The sequence below is a fragment of the Balaenoptera ricei genome, chromosome 16 (assembly GCF_028023285.1).
Source record: "Balaenoptera ricei isolate mBalRic1 chromosome 16, mBalRic1.hap2, whole genome shotgun sequence".
Classification (NCBI taxonomy): Eukaryota; Metazoa; Chordata; class Mammalia; order Artiodactyla; family Balaenopteridae; genus Balaenoptera; species Balaenoptera ricei.
Window position 1 is genome coordinate 39,360,820 of NC_082654.1, and position 22,386 is coordinate 39,383,205.

A 22,386-nucleotide genomic window follows, 5' to 3' on the forward strand; every position below is an offset into this window, starting at 1 on the left:
CTGGAAGTGTGGCAGTGGAGTAGTGCAATTGGCTTTCAAGATAACAAAGCTGTTTTCCAAATCTCCATCTGCATCTCGGCTTTCACTGCCTGCACACCAATTTCAGCATCTCCCCTGGGGAAGAATGACAAAAGAATCTTTACAGAGGTAATATGTGAGAAATGTTTGCTCCTTCAAGGCACCTCAGTTCCTAACAATTGACTACTTTCCCTACAAGCAACCCTGGGTTGTCAGTAAGCATGCCCTTTGATATTGTTAGTAAGCATGCTAGGTCGATGCTGTTATCTGCAAAGTACGCTGTTAGAATTTTCTTTTATTCAAGCAGCCTTCTCAAATATGTAATAACCAGCCATCCCACCCTGTCTCTGACCATCTCGTGTAAGTACACGACAAAATCCCTTGGCTGTCACGTAGTTTGCCTTTGGGTGGAGGAGAGTTTTATTCTGAGTTACATCTGGAATGCTCACCAACATTTGGAAATGAATCTTTGGATATTATCAGCGACTGAAAGATGTGCCTTGTTCATATTACTGATATTGCCATGCTGATGTGTAATCTACGTGGTAATGCAATCACTGATCACATGTCCGTCCAAGGATGCCAGAAATGACATTTGAAGAAAGCATTCTGCTCTTTGGCCTTCCATGTCGAAACCAAAGGTGGGATTTTGGCCAAGTATGGAAACTGGAGACAGTTTCAGTGGATCCTTAAATAAACATAGAAATCTATATATATTTTATTTTTATAGGTTTAAAATATATTTCCAAGATGTGACTGAGAATGTTCCAAATCTATAATTTGCTTTTAAAAAGTACAAACCTTTTTAAAATTTATTATTCTGTTTTAATTATAGTAAAATATACATAACATAAAATTTACCATTTTAACCATTTTTGAGCGTACAATTCAGTGACATTAAGTACATTCACACTGATGTGCGACCATCATCACCATCCATCTCCGGAAGTTTTTCATCATCCCAAGCTGAAACTTTGTGTCCATTAAATGATAGCTCCCCATTCCCTCCCCCCTCCAGCCCCTGGCAACACCATTCATTCTACTTCCTTTGTCTATGAATGTGACTCCTCTAGGGACCTCATTTAAGTGAAATCATACAGTATTTGTCCTTGTATGTGGCTTATTTCACTTAGCATAATGTTTTCAAGGTTCATCCACATTGTAGCTTATATCAGAATTTCCTTTCTTGTTGAGGCTGAACAATATTCCATTGTATGTATATACCACATTTTATTTATTCGTTCACCTGTTAGTGGACACTGGGGTTTCTTCTACCTTTTAGTTATTGTGAGTAATGCTGCTGCTATGCATTTATTTGAGTTAAACATCTTTAAATAGGATTGTTTTTTTAATAAAGAAAAATCCATGCCTTCTTGTGGTCAGTTTTATCAGAGGACTGCCATGTCCAAGTTAGGTCCAGGAAATGCCTACCTCACAGACGTAAAAACACCCAAGCACGTTCAACAGTGTTCATCTGAAAGCTTTAGTATTTGCCTGAGGTCAAGAGAGCAGTTTCATAATATTTCTGTGCGGCCTCACCAGCGAACTTGGCAGCAACCTCGAGTGAGGCCTGTCAGGGTTCTTGGAAAACAGCCTGGTGTTTTCATATCTTTTGCCCTGATAGCTTCTGCCTGTCAGTACCTCAAGAGGGAAAATACGGCAATAGCCTTGGTCCCTCAACTCAGTCTTAGCTGGTGAAATTCTCATCCGAGCCCTGGGTATGCAGATACGATTTACTTCAGCGGTTTGCTCTTCTGTGTGCCTGTTTCACTGTCTCTCTGGGAGGGGAGCTAAGGGTCTGGGCTACAAGCTGTGTGCAGCCAGCAAGTACTCTTGATTTAAACTTGTATATTTTTCAAATCTGTGTGGCAGGGGAGGCCTGGTGGACAATACAGAGCAGCAATCTCTCCCCTGACTCCGTGCGGTGGTCCCTTGGCTTAGTGGTGCATGGTCATACTGCAGCGACGTCTGAGGCACTTTTTTCTGGAGATGTGGGAGACTGAGGTTAGCTTTCTGTTTTGTGGTAAGAGAAGTGAAATGTTTTGTACCTTTACAGCCTAGATAAGAATCGAATATGATTAACCGTGGTTTAAACAAGGCCAGTCAAGTCTGTTTGCTTATGCTGCCCACAGTTTTTCAAGGCACGTGACATATCTGCAGTGGAGGCCTGTCCATGAGTTTACTGACAGCATCATGGATTATAGTTTTATACTAACGGTCTGTTTTCTTGCTGTATGATCTTTCTCTTTGTTTAATCAATTTTTGGCATCTCTCTGGGTCTTTTTACTGATATGTATGTATATAGATTTGTAGAGTTGTGGAGTAGATTTTAAAAAGTCCTTGATTTAAATAGGTGTCCTCTGGAACAAAATAACAGACATGTTTGATCCTCAGTCATACAATTTATATATTTAGTTAGTCACTTTTGGCCATCAGTCAAATATTCTGCTTCAAAGAATTACTGTATTACTATCTGAATAAATTTTTTGATTCAGAATGCAAGATATAATTAGGGATGTGTCTCTGGGAAAAAAGATAATTGGGGTCTTTTTGTATCCTTAAAATTTTGAGTGTAGCTGACTAATCTGGCACCGCGTCAGGTATCTAGGCAAACAGTTGCCAGTCTACAGTTGAAGTCTGCTTTACATTCTGCACTTGGAGGCTGAGTGGGCCTGCTGTTTCTGAGGCGCAGAATCTGCTGTACCGCGGCCCTCTGGTAAGTCACAGTGGTGGTTCTGCGCGGACCAGAGCAGGTGGTGGTGGGGATGTGGCAGACGTGCGGGGCTCCTCCTGCCTGTGTTCCCCCGCTGGACTGTGATACCAGGTGATCTGCGTCTTTCCTGCTGCCGCGTGCGCTAGGGGAGAGCGGGCCCCACTCTCTCGGAGGTTATGCTCAAAAGAGGAATACGAGCAAATGTCTGGAGGCTATTTATACTCAGCGTGCCTGTATGTATCTTCCATCCTCTACTGAGCCCCTTTTTATCTGAATCTTCCCTGATCCCTCCACTGAGATGGCCGTTCTCCCCTTACTTCTGACCCTCTGACATCGAAAGCTTCTTCATGTTCCTCCTTGACTGTCGTGGAGCCCCCTTCTTTCACTTCCTTTTCCCTCTTTGGGTCTTTGGGACTCCCGACACTTCTGGTTCTCTTAGCTTGCCAAGAGTTCCTTCTCTGACTCCTTCCCTGGTACCTCTGCCTGATCCGTATGTGTGAATGTTTCTCGAGGTTCAGCCCTCAGTGCACTTGCTGAGCAGCTCGGTCTGTGCAGGCTTGTGCAAGGGGACACTTCCCTTTCTTGGAGGCGGGATGGCGAGGGTTGGAGCCACCCGGCAGAAAGGACTCTGATTCCTTACCGTTTGGGAGGCGTGGTCAGAGTGGTACAGGTCCTAAAACTCAGGCTGTGTGGGAGGGAGTGATGGAGAAAGTGCAGAACCTTTTTTGCACTGAGACCTCTATTTTAGGAGTAAACTCTAGGAGTCAGAAACTATTGATGTATAGATTAAATCTGATCGTTCCCATTTTCTGATTTGTATTTCATTTCCAGATTTGTTAATGTGACTCCTACTGAGATACACAATGGCCTGTATTTCAAATTTTATGCTATTCTTAATGTTTGAAAATTCAGTCAATAATAAAATCTCAACCTGCTCACATAGGCTCTGGTTTGTCCTGTTCCTCTGTAGACACGTAGAGAACAAGTTTTGTACACTCTCTACAGTAACAAATGATTACAGTTAAATAGTATTAGAAATTGACTTTAAGAATTCATTTTTTTCTCTCATAGGTTTGTTGCCAGTTGCTTCTTTAAGATACATCGAAATGTTATGGCTGTTTAATTTAAAATAGTTACACAGTATTTCTTTTATGACTGTAGAGGTCTGCACAGCTTAGTTTTCTTTACCACTCCATTTTCTTTATTGCTTTGAGTTAACATTTGGAGGTACTGTTTCTGATACTGTATACCTCAAGACTGTGGTTTCTTGGATTTTTTGTTGTTTTCTTTTTTAGTTTCCTGAACTGCCTGGTAGATGTCTTCTTTATCAGATTCACTTGCTTGTGGAGCCCAGAGTTTATGAAAAATGAGAGAGGGTATATCAGATATTGGAAGGCACACAACATGGTATAGTGAAAAGGCTTTTGAGTCTTGGCAGAGATGGGTTTGGGTGCCTGCTCTGTCCATCACTGACAGTGGGATGTTGATCAGATTACTTGAGTTATTTGAATCTTACTCCCTCATATGTAAAATGGGGATAATAATGCTCATCTCAGAGGTTTGTTATGGGGTCGTGTCTGTAAATCCCCAGCACACCGTGGTCGGCGAGTAAATGGTAGTGGTTATTACTGGGGCTTCCTCTCCTGAGGCCAAAATGTATTGGAAAGTGATTAGATTTCTGTTATTTTCTTTTATCATTTACCATTTCAGAGAATATGGAGGTAGAAATGAGGAAAGTCTAGACTGACTGAGAACCTCATTTTATTGTTGGATTGAATCCTTATCGTCTAAATTTGTACATTTCTGTCTTTCCCCTGATTGCTTTTTCTGCTGTGGAATATGGTGTTAAAAACAAAATAGGTTACAGTAAGATTTTCTCTGTCTAGAATCTTTGTAAATGAATCAGTCCTACTAGCCAGTTCCCTCCCCAGGGAGTAGAGGCTTTACATTTATTTTTTCTCATTTTTAAATGTTTTTATTATGAAAATAGTTTGAACATTTAGAAATATAGAGAATAATCTAGTGAACATATATACCCAACCCTCGGTTTTATCAAATGTTTGTGTTTGATGTGTTTTGGTATATATATATGTTATTATTATTTTTGAAACAAATATCCCATCTCCACTGGACTGTAAGTTCAGGGCCTTGCTGTCTGGTGCTTAGGACAGTGCTGGGTGAGGGGCAAGCTCCAAATAAAAACTGTGTGTCCTTCTCCAGGGCCTTGCCCTCCCTTCTTCCCAGAGGTAACACTGTCACGGAGAGGATAGCAAGCCACTGAGGAGGGAAAAGTATCATGCTAGGTTCAGCCAGTGATACAAATGTGCGTAAACTCAGGACTGCCCTCGAGGAATTTTTGTGCCATGATGTAAGATAGGACAGATGAATTCAGAAATAGCTCCTCTAGAAACCAGAACGTTCTCCCTGCATTTGCAGAGCCACAGAGTGGCTGGTTATCAGAAGTAACTGTTGGGGTGAACTTTAAGAAGCAGAGATGGGCTTTCTAAGCTGACAGGACAGTTGAGCCAGAGCTCAGCAGTGGCAACAATGTTTCCAGGGATTGGAACTAGGTAGTTCAGGGTGGCCTGGACTCTGTTCTCAGAAGGGAGTGGCAAAAGAAGAACAAAGCGGCCACAGAACAAGACTATTGAGCTCTTATTACATATAACTAATAGTACTAGGCCCTTAATGGGGCAGCATAGCATATTAGATGAAAAACCGACCTTCTGGAAGCATACCATCCTGGACTGAAGTTTAGTCCCCTCTTTTTCTGGCTGTGTGGCCTGAGGTAAGCCACTTAACCTCTCTGAGCTTCAGTCCTGATGTGAGGGCCGTTCTCACTTTGGCTACTGAAGGTAAGAGCACCGAATTGAGTTTGTTTGTTTTTTTTTAACATCTTTATTGGAGTATAATTGCTTTGCAATGGTGTGTTAGTTTCTGCTTTATAACAAAGTGAATCAGCTATACATATACATATATCCCCATATCTCCTCCCTCTTGCATCTCCCTCCCATCCCTCCCTATCCCACCCCTCTAGGTGGTCACAAAGCACCGAGCTGATCTCCCTGTGCTATGTGGCTGCTTCCCACTAGCTATCTATTTTACATTTGGTAGTGTATATATATATGTCCATGCCACTCTCTCACTTCGTCCCAGCTTACCCTTCCCCCTCCCCGTGTCCTCAAGTCCATTCTCTACATCTGCGTCTTTACCGAATTGAGTTCTTGCCCAGACATTGCATTCTGTTTTAAGAAGTCATCTTGCCTGTGGGCATTCGAAACAGGCAGCTAAATGATGAGAAATGTGACTTTTTGGTTGGTCACAAATGTACAGAGTGACCTCATGTACGTGAAGTCACGTACAGAGTGACAGTACAAAGTGAACTCAGCTTGCCCGCCAAATCTGCACTTCTCTAGTACCTTGTGAAAAGACCATCCTCTTCTAAGTCATCAAGACCAGAACCAGGGAGGCACCGACAATTCCTTCTCCTTTACCCCTGTGTCCCTCCAGTCGCCAAAGCAAGGTCATTTTACCTCTTTATTATCTCTTGTATTCATCCACAGCCCCAAGCCCTCATTGCTTCCTGCCTGCATTTCTGTATGTACAGCTCTGCACTTTCTGCCCTGTCTTTATTCCATTCTCTCAACTACTGTCATAGTCCTTTACCTCAACTGCAAGGGTGACCACGTGAGTCCCTGCTTACATGTGTCCCTGGTTCCCATTGCCCTTAGGAGAAAGCCTGAGCATCATTTGAGCATGAGTCTCCATTGTTTGTCCCTTGTCATCCTCACTTACTCTTTCCCTTCCCTAGTGGGTCCTGCTTCCATGCTGTGTGCCCCCTTAGAAGGCCTTTCCCCTGCTTGGCTCGTCTTGTTTATTCTCGTGTTTCAAGACTCGACTCAAGCATCACCTCCTCTGTGAGGAGCACCGCCTTCCTAACCCACCCAGCGGTCTGGGCTGGGCTTTCCCCCCCGACGCCTGCCTCTGTTATTCCACCAAGCGCACTGGGTTGGGATGGGCCACTTAGCTGTTTCCAGAGTGAACGCGCTTGAGAGCACAGCCTGTTTTGTTAAAAAAGAAAAAAAAAAATCTCATGCTTCTTCATGCCTAGCCTGGTGTCTGACACATAGGAGACTCTCAAAAAAGATTAGTAGGATACACACGGATAAGAAATTACTTTTTTATCTTCCCGAAACCAGGAAGACTGAAGCTGGGTAACAGAAGCGTTCTTCCTTCCCACCTTTCTGTCTGTATCCATTCCAGCATCTGTTCAACAGCCCAGCTGTGATGGAAGAGAAGCATATGGTTGACTTGAAAGAGGCAGTTGGGATGTGACTGCATGTGAAATATATTCACCTGCCCCCCCCCCATACAGGGTGGCAGCAATGACACCTCATATTTGTCCTTTCATTTGCATTCTCCTTAAGTGTCTCCACAGACGTGATCTCATCTGGTGCGAGGGGCTGGTAGCCTGAGTGCTGGATGGGAGCATGTGATAATTCCAGCTTTGTAGATGCAGAAAGGGAGATAAGGAGCGAAGAAATTTGCCCAAAGTTAGTGAGTTGCTAGTGGCCGAAGAGACCAGACTTTGAGCTGAAGTCGTCTGCCCTTTCTTCTCTTTTATAACTGGCAGAACCGGGTTGTATCAGATTGATGTTTTCACCTATCATCATTGAAAAGGAAGATGGGCAGAAGAGGTGGTGTAAAAAGTTTTCTGTGTATTAATTTTGCTTGCAGGTATACTTTTTAACTGTTAATTTCCCTGATCTTCCTTCGGTTCTGGTTAAGTGCTCAGAGTGGTAGTGTCACTGGGTTCATTTGGCTGAAATAGCTGAGGCCCTTTAAGTGGTGTTCTGGGGCCTGCTTTGGGCAGAGATGAAATTGCCACATTTCAGTTGGTCAGTTTGGGAATAGTATTGACTTCAAACAATTTTCCTGCTTCACGAGCTAATAAAGTGACAACAATAAAAGCTTAGTCCTTCTTAAGTTGTACTCTTTACATTCTATTAAATCCTTTAAAATGAATTTTTTTTTTCTGTTCTGGAATTCTGCAGTCTTTGCGTAAACTTATGCAGGACAAGAAAATGGCTCGCTAGCATTCAACAATCACATTGTTAGCTTCCAGGAATTTATAAAGTTTGAAAATTGCAGCATCTGAAGTGGGCTGTTGTAGGGAAACCACACCTACCCGTTTAAATTAAATTCTGGGCTCCTGAGAGCAAAGATGAAGGCAGAGTGAGATTGAAAATGCAAGGGCAAAACAATTAGGACACAACCAAGATATGTTCAGACAGCAAGCGAGTCTTGGATGGTAGTCTTTCGGTTACTTTTTTGTGGCGGGGCGTGGTGGTTACTCTCTGTTGATCTCTGACAAATCTGTCTAGTTTTGTTGTTTCATCAGTCCTCATTCTTCTTGATCACTGAGTTATTCCAGCCCCTCTGCCCGCTGCCTGCATGAAACCTCTCTTCTCTTGGCTTTTATTATACAAGAAATGGTATTCTCAGTCTCCTCCTGTCTCTTCCCTGCTAATGGCTACTTCTCCCACCATCACTCTACCATCCACACTCATCAGTGGTTTTCACTTTATTTTGGTCCCTGATGGCGTTTGTGTGGGTACATAGCGGTTTTTCCATATCTCGGTATTTCTACTTGTTTGTCCTGCTGTCTTCCCAGACTCAGTAGCTTAAAAACAAATTGACTTTGCAGTGTTTGTGGTGGGAAAGATCATTTGTTTCATTATCTCGTGTTAGAATTAAGTAAATTAAAGCTCAGGGAGGAGACGTGACTGGTGTAATTTCGCACAGCCATCATTGGGCGAAATCAGGCTAGAAACCAAGGTTCTTGACCGTCTGTACATCTCAGAGCCTCTGCGTGGACTTCTCCTCACTCACCGACTCTTTACGGTCTCCTGTACCATTACTGTTCCCTCAGCAAGGAACTTCAGAGCTATTTGACCTTCACATGTCCCCTCCTTCCCCACAAACCAACCAATTCTTTCTCTGATTTAAAATTTTATTCTTTAATAATTAAAGAAAGTTACCAACAGTAAAATTCACTTTTTTGGAGCATGTAGTTCTGTGAGTTTTAACACATGCATATAAACAGCATATAGAATAATCTATCGCCCCTCAAATTGCCGGGTGCTGCCTTTTTTGTAGTCAAACTCTCCCCCTCCTCCTGACTCCTGGCAACACCGATCTGTTCTCTGTCACTATAGTTTTGCCTTTTCCAGAAAATCATGTAAGTGGGATTATATGGACTATATCCCTTTGAGACTGACTTCTTTCATTTAGCATAATGCATATGAGATTCATCCATGTTGTGTGTATCAATAGTTTGTCCCTTTTTATGACTAAGTAGTATTCCACCACGGTTTGTTTACTCATTACACCAGCACTGTGTGAGAATCTTAGTGGCTCTGCATTTTTGCCAGCATTTTATATTGCCAGTTTTTAAAATTCAGCCATTTTGATAGATGTGTAATGGTATCTCATTGTGATTTTAATTTGCATTTATTTCTCTAATGATTAATGATGTTGAACATCTTTTCATGTGCGTATTTGCTGTTCTTCTGCCTGTTAGGTATATCTGTATATCTCCTGTCCATTATGATGTTTGCTTCACCCACGGTCATTGTCATAACCCTATTCCATATGGTTATTGTGCCTAGCTTTCTGTGTCAACAGTTTCCCAGGTACCCCAGTATGCTCCAAGGTCAAGGCACTGAGCTAGGAACTTTATGTACTATATAGTCTCATTTTACTCTTAACAAAACCCCTGTGAGATAAGTGGTGTCTTCTCTTTTTATGGAGGAGGAATAAAGACCCCATGTTCAACAGATATTTATTGAGTACCTACTGTATGCTATGAGCCAGTTATTATACCCATTGACTAGTTCTGTGACTTTGGGTAAGTCATTTAATCGCTGAGTCAATTTTCTTATCTGTTAAATAGGGATCTATATCACAGTATTTTCTCTCAGGGTGATTGAGCAGAGGTTTTAAAGAAGAACGTAGAAGGTCTGGCCATGGTACATACTGAGGAAACATTGGCAGTGGCTGCTTCTATTGTTCTCTTCAAACACTTCATACTGTCCTGAGGCTGTTTCTGCCCCTTGCTGGCTACCTTCCTCTGGAAAGTTACCCCTTGGCAGGTCTCCTCCTCCACTCTGCATCAAATATTAGAACCAACACAAGATTCAGCCTTTTGTTTTTAAGAAATATGTTCCTCTGGTTGCTCTGTGTAGCTCACTGACGAATTGGCGTCAGTTGGTCGAGAAGGAGATGGGATTGGACAAATTTTGAAAAGCAGGCCTACAGTGCTGCAGTTACTCCTTCATCCCTCCTCTAAAGGCAGAGGACCAGTTACCATGGAGACTGCTGGTAGCTAACCTGGGGGCTGCGTTCCTAGATTCACATTTCTTACTTTGAATACCTAACCTGAGGTATGGCAAAAGGGGTGCTAGGGAGGGACCTTATCCCTCAGAGCAGTGGTGTGTGTAGTGTTGCTGGAATGTTTTAAATTTGTCATTTACTAGTCATTTAATCAAGCTATTTTCTTTGTTGGCCAGATAATTTGGGATGATTTCCAGGAAACTGGAAATACTTTGAAGAGGGGCTGGCACTTGAAACGAGTGCTTAAGATTCTCTAAAGTCAGTAACAGAAAAGTTAAATGAGCCAAATGTTTTACTTTGGGTCCATTCCAGCTTCAGTGTTTATGTAAGAATGTCTAACTTTTACTAATACCATAAAGGGTTGATCTAGTTGGCAAGGTTATTCTGTTTAGGGTGGGACAGAAAGAGAAAATCATAATATTAGTAAAAAAAAAAAAAAAATCATGGTACAAAGATGGCCTTTTACAAATTGTCATCATCCGTGTTGGAGTATGAGAGGCTTTGTTTGTGGAAGCAAGGGTATGGTTAAAATTGGCTCCCTGCTTTTTCCTCTTCGGTAGCTAGAGCACGTTTTCAATTGTTAAGCATGTATCCAACACTTACCATGTTCCAGGTCCATGTTAGGTATTAAGTCTCCTTAATCTTCACAGTAACCCTTTGAAATAAAAGATAGCCCCATTTTACAAAACATCGTGTGGAGAGGCCATTTGACTTATCCAGTGTGACCCTGTAAGGAGGTGGCATTGAGCCCTGGTTCTCTGACTGTGCCCGCTGCTCTTATTGGAACCCACTCTGCCTCAATCTGCCTGTCGCGGAGGCATGACAGCTGCTGCCTGCTGAGTGCCAAGAAAGCCAGCACACCTTCTCCCACTGTGGCATCTGTTTCTTTCATGGGGGCTGTTTCCAAGACCTAAGGTCAACACTTGCCTACCACAAGCCCTGGGATCGGGTAATTTTATTTTGTCCAGAAGGCCCATTGTAGAAAGAACATGAACTTTAAGTCAGAGAAAATGTTCAAGTGGTGTCTCCACCATTTAGTCACCATTGCAGGGCCTTCTGGCTGGTCTTGGGGGACTGAAAAAGCTGCCTAGAGTAGTGGTTAAGAATGTGGATTCTGGAGTAAACTGGTTTCAAATCCTTGTTCTACCACTTATCAGCTGTGTGACTGCACAACTTAATTGCTTTCTATGCCTCAGTTTCCACCATCTGTGAAATGGGTGTAGCAGTAGTTCCTACCTCACAGGGATAAATGATTGTAAAGAGACAAATAAGAACTGCCAAGAGGTTGAGTTGAAATAACCCCATTTTGGTCATCTTGGTCATCTAGTGCCATTGTTTCTTTCAGTGACATGATAACGAGCTTCCTTGAAATTTATAGTAACTTTCTTCTCTCATTTGAATTAACTTTTTTCCCTTTCAAGTTGACAGCAGTAAGAGGGGACCATAGCTGTGAGTCCACCAGGAGGACAGCAGTCTCTGAATTGAATGTAGGTCTAGAAGTCAAATTTGACTGATACCCTTGGGCAGCGCGGTGCTGACTGGGTCTGCATCCTTATTCAGAAGTCTGTCCTGAGGTCCTGTGACTAATATGTTCCAGCTGTCTGGGTCACTACTTTGGAGTACTATTTATTTGCAGCGGTGATGCTGCAAATAGGAAAAGCTTTCCCTTTTGTTGGTTGAAAGCTTTGCTGGTAATTAGCAAAACAAGCATGCCTCTTATTTGGAGAGAGACTGGAAAAGCGGCTGAAGAGTCAATTGTACGTAACCACTTTGGAAAACGATCTGGCATTACTGAGAAGAGTTGAACTTATGTGGTCCCAAGCCCAGCTCTCTTCTCCTAGGTATACGCCCTGGAGAAATTTGCTGTGTGCACCAGGGAACGAGCACTAGAATATAAATGAAGCATTATTCATAATAGCAAAAACTGAAAAATCCCCAGATGATACTCAACAGTAGAACAGAGCAATAAATTGTGGGTATGTTCACATAGTGAGAACTATATGGTGGTGAAAAATCAGCTACAGTCACATGAGTCAACAGGGATGAACTCAAAATCAAAATCTTAAGAGGCGAGTCTGGAATACATACAGTCCTGGTTTCCTTTGTATTAGGCTTAAAGCCAGGCAGAACGCAACAACATATTGAGAATACAGATGTGGTAAAACCATACAGAGGAGGAAAGGATTGACTCAAGATTCAGGCTTGTGGTTATCTCTCGGGGGGAGAATGGAGGGGTTGAGGCACAGGAAGAGGTACACAGGCCTTTTTTTTTTTTTTTTTTTTTAAACAAAAGAAAAACAGAACCCAGCACCACCAACTGGGTATTAACATACATGGGATTCATTTTATTATTCTTTAAGCTGACATACGTTATTATATTAATTATCACTGCATAACAAGTTACCTCAAAGTTCAGTAGCTTAAAAGTGATAAACCTTCATCATCTCGCACAATGTCTGTGTGGGTCAGGAAACCAGGAGCAGCTTTGCTGGATGGTTCTAACCGGGGGAGGGTCACATGGGGCTGCAGTCGGGGTGTCAGTGGAAGCAGCCATCGTCTGAAGGCTTGCCTGGCCTGGAGGATCTGCTTCTCAGCAGGCTTACTCACCTGGCTGTTGCAGGAGGCCTCGGTCCTCACCACATGGGTCTCCCTCTAGGGCGGCTGGAGTGTCCTCATGACCATGACGTGGCAGCGGGTTCAGCAGGTTTCCCTGCCAAGGCAGTGAGAGGGAAGCTGCTCTTTTGACCTGGCCTTTGAAGTCACACCCCATCCTTTCCCCGATAGCATATTAGCCACGCATGCCAGCCCTATTCAGTGTGTGTGTGTGTGTGTTGGGGGTACTTCACAAGAGCCTGAGTGCCAAGAGGCAGGGGTCATTGGGGGCCATCCGGGAGGCTGGCTACCATGGTAGGCACTTTTTAAAAAAAAATATATTTATTTATTTATTTTGGCTGCACTGGGTCTTATTTGCGGCACGCAGGACCTTTGTTGTGGCATGCGGGCTTCTTAGTTACGGCATGCGAACTCTTAGTTGCGGCATGCATGTGGGATCTAGTTCCCCGACCAAGGATCGAACCCGGGCCTCCTGCATTGGGAGTGCAGAGTCTTAGCCACTGGACCACCAGGGAAGTCCCGGCACTTTTAAATATATTTCACAATAGAAAGTTTAATTTAGAGACAGACTAAATTGGTCAGCTTATTTTTCTTTAGGAATGATGCAGGCATCCATTTAAATGAAGATTACTGGAGATGCTGAATGTGTTACCAATCAGTATGGGTTTGAAGAAAAGTCAGTGGTTTAATTTGAGTAACTAAGTGGCGTGAGCCTGCCTGACGGGGATGTCCAAGGGGCAGGGAGCGGGTGGAAGGGCAGTGTAGAGAGGAACTTCAGTAACACTCACGCCAGGACGTGTGGTATAGAGATGGGATTGTATGTATCTAGACTTCATCCCACCTGTACCTAGATCTGGCAAAAATCTGGGACTCCTGAGTTTGAAGCAAATTCTCCAAAGCAGGGGCCATTGGGAGCTTCCTGGACGCACTGTGATATTAAACCCCTACCAGCTTCACACATTGTCCCAAGACCATCTTTAATGAAAAAGGAGATCCCATCCCTCACTCCCTTCCCCCACATGAAAGGGTGTGGCTGGAAATGAACTAGGCAAGTAAGGACAGGAGTTTTGGCTTTAAAATTCATGCAATGGGTGCTTCCCTGGTGGTCCAGGGCGGTAAGACTCCACACTCCCAGTGCAGGAGGCCCAGGTTTGATCCCTGGTCGGGGAACTAGATCCCGCGTGCCGCAACTAAGAGTTCGCATGCCTCAACTAAAAGATCCCGCACGCGGCGGTGAAGATCCTGAGTGCTGCAACTAAGACCCGGCGCAGCCAAAATAAATAAATAAATATTAAAAAAAAATTCATACAATGATTGCATTCAACTCCATAATGCATATCTGTTTCAATATTAACAGCTTTAATATTACTGATTCACTTGCTTATCTTTCCCTCACCAAAATCCATGAGTAAAGTTGATGTTTCCAAAGATACATCATGTTTTTTCCCTTGGTTTTGTGTTGCTGTTGGCGTAACTTCTTGGTCAGTATTCCTGGGGTCCAAGTGCTCTCGTCGGTGAGGCATTGAGTCATATCCTATCTTTTTTGTGAGTTGCAACATCCTTGTGAACAGGTGTTCCAACCCACAGGAGAGGTAGCTGCCTGGAGAGGTTTTCTCAATTTTTAATACTTTTAAAAAATAATTTATTTATTTTTGGCTGTGTTGGGTCTTCGTTGCTGCGTGCGGGCTTTCTCTAGCTGTGGCGAGCGGGGGCTGCTCTTCGTTGCGGTGCGCGAGCTTCTCATTGCAGTGACTTCTCTTGTTTACGGAGCACGGGCTCTAGGTGCACAGGCTTCAGTAGTTGTGGCGCACGGGCTTAGTTGCTCCGCGGCATGTGGGATCTTCCAGGACCAGGGCTTGAACCCGTGTCCCCTGCATTGGCAGGCGGATTCTTAACCACTGCACTACCAGGGAAGTCCAGAGGTTTTCTCAATTTTTAATCGAGCTAACGAGCGGAGGAGACAGGACTAAAAGCCAGGTGCAGGGGTCCCTGACTAGCTTTCCTCAGACTTTTGTACACCAGCACCTTCACGTGGTAGACATCAAGACCTCTAAACCTTTGTGCATTGCGTGCAGAATTTTGGGGATCAGCAGATGAAGGGCCACTTCAGGCCATCATGGAGGGTAGTTTTGATGCTGCTTCCAACTTTATTGGCAGAGCAGTCAGTGTCTGTGCCATTATATTCTATTGTATTTTGCCTTTTATAAAAATGAATGGAAAATCTTCAACAGCGAGTGGTAATTGCCTTTTTGTGTGGCAGCGATAAAAATTACCTGGGGTGCCATGTGAGCCTTGTTTTACTTTCTTTGGCCAATAGCGTGCTTTCTTGAGAAAGAAGGGTGAAAAATGAAATATATATAAAATGTCAAAAATACATTAAGGGTCATTGTGTTTCAAAGGGAAGTATAATGACTAATAGTCATTATAGTAATTGGTAATCATAATTATAGTATTATTGGTACTATTAAGAATGATTATTAATATATACTCTCAGGGAGTAAACTGCAGCGTGTGCATGCCCCTCTCCCCCTCCCCGCCTCTTCCCCACAATGACATGTGGCTGTGTTGTCTGGCTGTTTGGCTTTGAGGTTGGTTTTCAGGTTGGCTTTCATGTTATGGGGTAGGGAGTGTGGGGACGGCCTGTGAATTTATGTTCCCTTCCTAGCTGATATAAATACTGTGCTTTCTCCTTTCCTAGTGAGATAAGCCCTGAGCTTGAGGTCAGAAGACCTAAGTAGCAGTTTCATGTCTGATGTTTTCTAGTTGAATGTCCTGTATCATCTCTGACACTTAGCTGCCTCCTCTGGAAAATGGAATCAGTAAACACCGCTTGCCTCACAGGGCTGTGGCGAGGATCAGATGCAATAGGTAATGCCAAGAGATGAGGTGTGGTGGAGGCATCAGGCCCCCGGGCCACTGTGCCCTAGAGCACATATTATAGTCGAGTGTAGTAGTAGATCCGGTCTGAATACCTTTGCCTGAAAGGATTCCAGGAAGAGCAGCACGTCTGATGTGGTTCTGCGAGGGTACATGAGTGCCTTCTAAGTGTAGTCTCAGAATCCAAAGTCAGAGTCAAGCTCAGGTCCTTGAATCCCCAGTTTTTGTTCAAGTGGAAGCTTAGGCTACATCACTGCCCTGAAATTTATGTGAATTAAAAGAAACTTACTTAGGAATTCCTTTGTTCCAGAAGTTCCTCCAGTGGGTCAGGCCAGTGGTTGTTCCCCACATTCGATATGTGATGGGATTATTCTTTTCTCTTTTCACTTTTCTCCTTGCTTAAAAAACAGTTTCAACAGAATTTTAACCTACAGCCTTGACATATATTAAGAACACTGTCTCAACTGAAATGGCATTAACTTAATAAAAACCTTTGGTGGTAACGTGTTGTTTTGCTTATTCTTGCAGGGCGAGGGCAGCATGAACATCCGTAAATGTGCCTCTGGGCATATTTAGCCATTCGTTTTTGATTAGGAAAAAGAAGACGGCCATCCACTTGAAAGGTGAGTAAAGATTTCTGTGCGTCTTTTTATTATAAAAATGTTCAAACATACTGAAGAGTTAAAAAATGTACAGTGGGTTTACATTTAACAATTGTTAGCATTTTGCCACATTGTGTATACCTGTGTGTGTGTGTGTGTGTGTGTGTGTGTGTGTGTGTGTAGTAGGTTTCTACTGTTTTCTGCTGAAACATGTGAAAGTAAGTTGAAGAGATCATGACATTTTATCCTCAATTCTTGGGGATGCAGTTCCTAAAAATAAGAATATTCTCCCCTGAGAGACATTTTAGAACATTCATAAACTCCATGACAGAATCATTTAATTAAACACAGTTACAATTTCCTATTAAAAGATGTAATTTTGAATTTATGTTCCCTTCCTGGCTGATATAAATACGATCAGATTTAAAAAATATTTAAACAGTGACTTGCTTAATGGACAGACCTATATAGTGAATTTGTTTCATATGAAAAACATCTGGATATAAAGGATTGGAATTTGCACTACGCGTGTGCCCTGTATAAGAGAGGATTACTGTGCTTTCTCTGTTCCTGGTAATCTGCCCATCTGGCCCGCTGTAGCTGATGTTTATTGTTAGGTCAGAGGATCTGATGACTCCTCTTCCCTCCTTCCTGACCAGCATTCACAAGTAGACCAGTCTCTGTGATCTAATGTGATCAAAGGTCTTAATTGATTTTTTTAGCCTGAACTTACAAGGAGGATGGGAAAAGAATATGAGTGGTAATGTCCAGTTGAGGTTAGTATATTAAGATCAACATTAGAGAGAATCAGAATGATTCCCAGCCCCATAATTTGACTACCTGAGTTGAATCTTTACATAAAGTCTTAAAGATGTGTGTTCAGCTCTGATTGTAGTTGTAAGTATTACCCATGAGGGCCATTTACACAGTCGGTCATTACAGCTCTGGGGTGCTTGCAGGGTTGCTCTTGCTGTTCTACATTCTAATCTCAGTTACATTTTGTTTACAGTATCTTCTTCTGGAGGCCCTGAGTGTTGAAGCATTTCTTCATTCATGTTTATGAACTAGATTTACCCACTTAGAGCGTTATTTTAAAAGAAGTCTGTTTAAGTGAGCCATTTAGGGCAGCGGAGTCGTCTTAATATTTTCATTTCTGATTTAGAACAAAAAGTTAGTGACAGCAGTAAAGTTTCTGAAAGACACTAACTTTCCGAAGACGCTGGGACTGGAATTACAGATATCTCAAAATGATCTAGTTTGCTTTCTCACTGCTTGGCCTCTGTCTGGTTATGCTTAGAAAAGATGAGGAGGCTTGCCTGGGGCTCCACATGAGGCAAGAGGCTCTGAAGGATGGCGGAAGGGAAGGCATATGGGGCTCTGTGTGCGGCCTTCAATTGGCTCTCTAGTCCTGGACCACTTAGAAATGGGGGAGTGTTTTTTTTTTTTAAACGTTCTATTGAAATAGAATATATATACAGAAAATACGCATATTGTAAGTGTATAGCTCAATGCAGTTTCCAAACTGAGCTCACTAATGTAACCAGAACCCAGATCAAGAAACAGAACATTTTTCCCACAGCTAGATTCTGGACATTACCCACTCGGTGGGGAATTACTCTCTTGACTTCTAGGAGCATAAATTAGTTTGCCTGTCTTTCTGTGTGTGTGTGTGTGTGTGTGTGTGTGTGTGTGTGTGTGTGTGTAATGCAGATCGTACTCTTCTGTGTCTGACTTTCCTCATTCAACAATGTATTAGAAAGATTCCTCCATATTGTTGCATGTAGTTGTAGATTGATCATTTTCATTGCTGTAGAGCATACCGTTGTGTGAGAGTCCAGCAGTTTATTCCTTCTGTTAGATGTAGGTGATTTTTTTGGGTTCATCCACTCAGAGCACCCTGTGGCAGAAATGAGGATTAACCAAGGTTTTATCCTCATTGTGGTTACCGTTGAAGTGTCCCGAGTTGTCCAACCTCTGCCCAGCTTCTGCTGTGATACGATGGAGGAATCCCGGCAGCCGATAGAAGGTTGAGACACAGTTGGAAGAGATTGGTTTTTCAGTCCTGTAATGATTCCTGTTGCTTTTCCTGTGACTCACCATGTCCCTTTTCTCTTTGTTCTCAGCTGGCACGTTTTCTCCATCCTTTTGTCCGTCATTGTAACTCTTTCTACACCCCCTCCAAGGAGACAGTAACTATATCAAACAGTAGGCAGTCAATAAATATTTAAAGTTCATTGGGTGTTGATATTAGGTGTTAGATGAAGGGTGAAGAGTTGCAAGTCATGGGCTTGCTCTTGAGGAGCCTGTGTTGTGGTTACAGATTCACAGGTACGGGTATGGGCCACATCACTGGAAACCAGTTGTACTGTAAAGTTCAGGATGTAAACTCAAAGGCTTGCGTGGGCCAGGCTTGTAACATGACGGAAATTAGTAGGGCACGGGGTTGCTCAGTAAGGAGTGATGGAGCTGTGGGGAATGAGTATATATGCCCTGCCCAATTTTTGACCCAACAAAACAAAACATGTCTGGCTGAATTTAGCAAGTCCACCAATGTCCAACCTTTAGGGAATAGAGTGTTCATTATAAGAAAGTGGTTCCCATGGGATTTGGGTGTTTTTATGGCCAAATTCTGTTTTTGTAAATGAAGTTTTATTTGAACACTGTCGTGCTCATTTGTGTATGTATTGTCTATGACCGCTTTTGTGCTACGACAGCGGAGTTGAATAGTTGGGAAAGAGATTGAGTGGAGCATTTGCAACAGTGACCATATGGGCCACAATGGCTAGAATATTTACCATCTGGCCCTTTGCATAAAAGTTTGTCAACTCTTGCTTTACTTCATCAAAGCAAGGACAAAGTAATAATAATCTCTGTAGTCATGAAATAGTGTGAGCCCATTACTTTTAGTGTTAATGCCTTTATTTATTCATTTATTTATCCAACAGGTATTAACAGAGTGCCTATTGTATGTCAGGCGTAAAATGGTGATAGTCAGATATGGTTCTTGCCCTTGTGGGCTTTACAGAGACCCCTATGAACTTGAAGATCCATTGTAGGGTTGTGCTTTCTGTGAATCAGAACAAAAGTGTAATATGGAAATAGATTTACGAAATCCTCAAATTTAAACTAGTATGTCGGCTATTTTTGTTAATTTTGTAAATTTGATGAACACTTATTCTGTGTAATCTAATGGTTAATTCAGTTATAAAAAAGTATGTTGTATGATATCGTATAAATAATTATGTGTTTAGAGGTCCTGATTGTTTACATGTGGTAACAAAGATTGTTTGAAAGCAGCCTGTCTGGATAGGGCTGTGATCTTTGAAGAGCTTACCAAAGCAAGCCAAGCAGACCTTCAGTCTTAGGCCATGAAAATAGGAAAAAATAAGCCTCAACAGAAAGAACAGCACACAAGGTAATAAAGTTTGGAATGTAGTTAAACAAATTTATCTTTGTTGGTATGCTTATCTACCTGCTTACTCGAGGTCATTAAAGTTTGTTTCTTCTTAATAGGAGGCTATAGAGTGCAATGTGATGAACATAGAAAATAGAGAAATATTTTTTAATTTTCTCCAAGGAGTGTGAAACTGGTTTTTAACATCATCTTCACTCAATTAACATTTTTATATATGCTTTACGGGTGGACACGTGGGCTATGACTGGCCTGTCACCGTAGTTATTTAGCTGTGTGTAATAATTTGAAGATGTGAAAACGCATGAAGTCTTGACAGTGTTTATACACTGCCTTAGGAGCCGTCTGACGTCAAGTGGCATGCTACTTGCACCTTCTGAGGCTGTGGTCTGGGTGACCAATGGTGCTTTCCTCTGAAATCTAATTATGAGAATTTGTCTGAAGGAACTATAGGGAAGGAATGTTAGCTGGTGCAATGAATAGTTCAGTGAATGTGGTTCAAACTCGTACTGATTTCTTCTGTTGCCAAAATTAATACATAAGGTTAAGGTTTAGTTCCTCTTCTTTCTGAGGAAGAAATGATATATACACCCACACACAACTTTCTGCTTCTTGTGTTTAAAATGTTTTTAAAAACTCAATCTTATTCTTCATTTTAGTAATTTTTGGTACTGGTTTGGATTTAGGGGTAACTGAAAAATGAGAAGACTGAGAGGAAGTAAATATCACAGTTGTTTTCCTTGCAAAGCTGAAAACTGCAGGCTTAACTGCTTTGGTTAAAAATAAAGTTTTATGAAACAAATTTGATGATAGGCCAGAACACTTGATCTGTGGCATTAAAAAAACTGGATCTTCTATTCTACATAATATGGAGTTCTTCTGTCAAGAACTCCAGCTCCAGGAGTGTTTAATTTGTCAAGGCTAGCTAATTAACATTTACTTTCTCAGTCTCTCAAGTTTTATTTTCGGAGAGGGAAGGGACTGAAGTACAGCTGAATATAGCTTGATAGAACGAAACGTGTTTTAGAAAGAGATCAGGATGATTCTCTTGGTTGCAAGTAACAGAAAACCCAATTCAAACTATCTTAAATAAAAAGATTTATTGGTTCAGGTGGTTGAAAGTCTAGAGATGGATCTGACTTCAGGAAGGGCCAGATTGGGGATCCAAACAATGTTATGAGCATCATTCTTGGCTGCATGTTCTTGGGCTACAGGTGAGACCTCCAGCAGCTTCAGGTTGACGTCATTGCAGTGATCATCCAAGGCACTGCACAGATGACAGTCTTGGCCTGGTGCCTAGCGCTGGACCAGTCACTGTGACCAGGGACATGGGCCCATCCTGACTGGATTGCCCAGGTCATATGCTTCGCACCTAGTGTCTGAGGTGAGCACCTCTTCAGCTGAAGATGAAGCATTGATTGATGACAGTGGGGAATGGTTCCCACCAGAAGTACAGAAATTAGGGGGGGTCGGTGGATGCTGGGAGGCAAACTAATAATAATAATAATAATAAATGTATCTTTTTATGGTTTGCAAAGCATTTTCAGGTGTATTCACTTGTTTGACTTGAAAGAAGCATCAGGGAGGCAGGATAAAGAAGTGATTAAGAACATGGATTCCCGGGGCCAGACTGTGTGGGCTCAGTTATTAGCCGCATAAGATTTTGGCAAATACTTAACTTCTCTGTGCCCTAGTTTCCTCACTGTGCAATGGGGGTAAAGGTATTTACCTTATAAGGTTCTGGGAAGGATTAAATTAATGGGTATTTGTAGGGCACTTAGAACAGTACCTGATACATGCTGGTCCCTCTGTCCCTTGTTATTGTTGTTATCTTTGAGACAGCCCTGCCAGCAGAGTGACAGTTGAGCTTGTGGAAGTCCAGAGTCACATGGCCTGTAAAGGGGGCACCAACACCAGTCAGGTCTCCTGACTTCTTCCCTGTCCCCACAGTTGCCTTTATGTAATGACTGTGGAGCATTTGGATTAATAATCAATCAAAGAAGCAGAGAGGGAAAAACTCCTACAAAGTAGGCCTGTTGTTTGGATGTACCTACATGTACAAGCCAGGGCAGCGTTACTTACATATTCTATTTGCAAGCCGATCTTTAGCTTCCCAGGTACCGAGTGCCCCCAGGGATATTTAGGGGACATCAGTGGGAGGACATTGGCACAGAATTTTTCTACCCTGGTGGGCACAGGCTTGGGACAGTAAGCCGTATCCAGGGTTGGCACTCACTCAGGAGATGTTTGCTGATTGTTTAATCAGAGCCAGTAATTCTGAGCGTTAGAGGAAACCAAGATTTTTGTGGTTGGGAGGCGATTTGAACCCATCAGTACGGTGTGAGGACATAATTTCTGACAGAGAGGCTCACACCACCCCACAATGCTGCTTCCAAGGCCTTTAGCCAGTTCTGTCTAGAAAAAGACACCATTTTCCTCATTAAGAATATATTCCGGGAGGGAGACGCAAGAGGGAAGAGATATGGGAACATATGTGTATGTATAACTGATTCACTTTGTTATAAAGCAGAAACTAACACACCATTGTAAAGCAATTATACTCCAATAAAGATGTTAAAAAAAAAAAAAAAAAGAATATATTCCCACAACAGTGAGACAGTTTTGTGGGGAAATTATTCAAATGACTTAATGAAGGAGGCTTGCCCTGGGGACTCAGACTTTGGTGTGACCCAGACATCTAAGGAGGGTCATGTTGCTTTCCGAGGATGTAGACAATGATTTCTTTGTACTGACTG

General features: G+C 42.4%; 1 protein-coding gene across 8 annotated transcripts in view; it reads left to right on the plus strand.

Annotated features, from left to right (window-relative positions):
* Nucleotides 1-22,386, plus strand: part of SGMS1 (sphingomyelin synthase 1) — a 304,020-nt gene that overhangs the window by 18,037 nt on the left and 263,597 nt on the right. For all 8 annotated transcript variants that reach the window (XM_059899840.1, XM_059899841.1, XM_059899838.1 and 5 more), the window contains exon 2: nt 16,145-16,239. The gene's annotated coding sequence lies outside the window, so the exon portion shown is untranslated. The remainder of the gene's footprint in view (nt 1-16,144; nt 16,240-22,386) is intronic.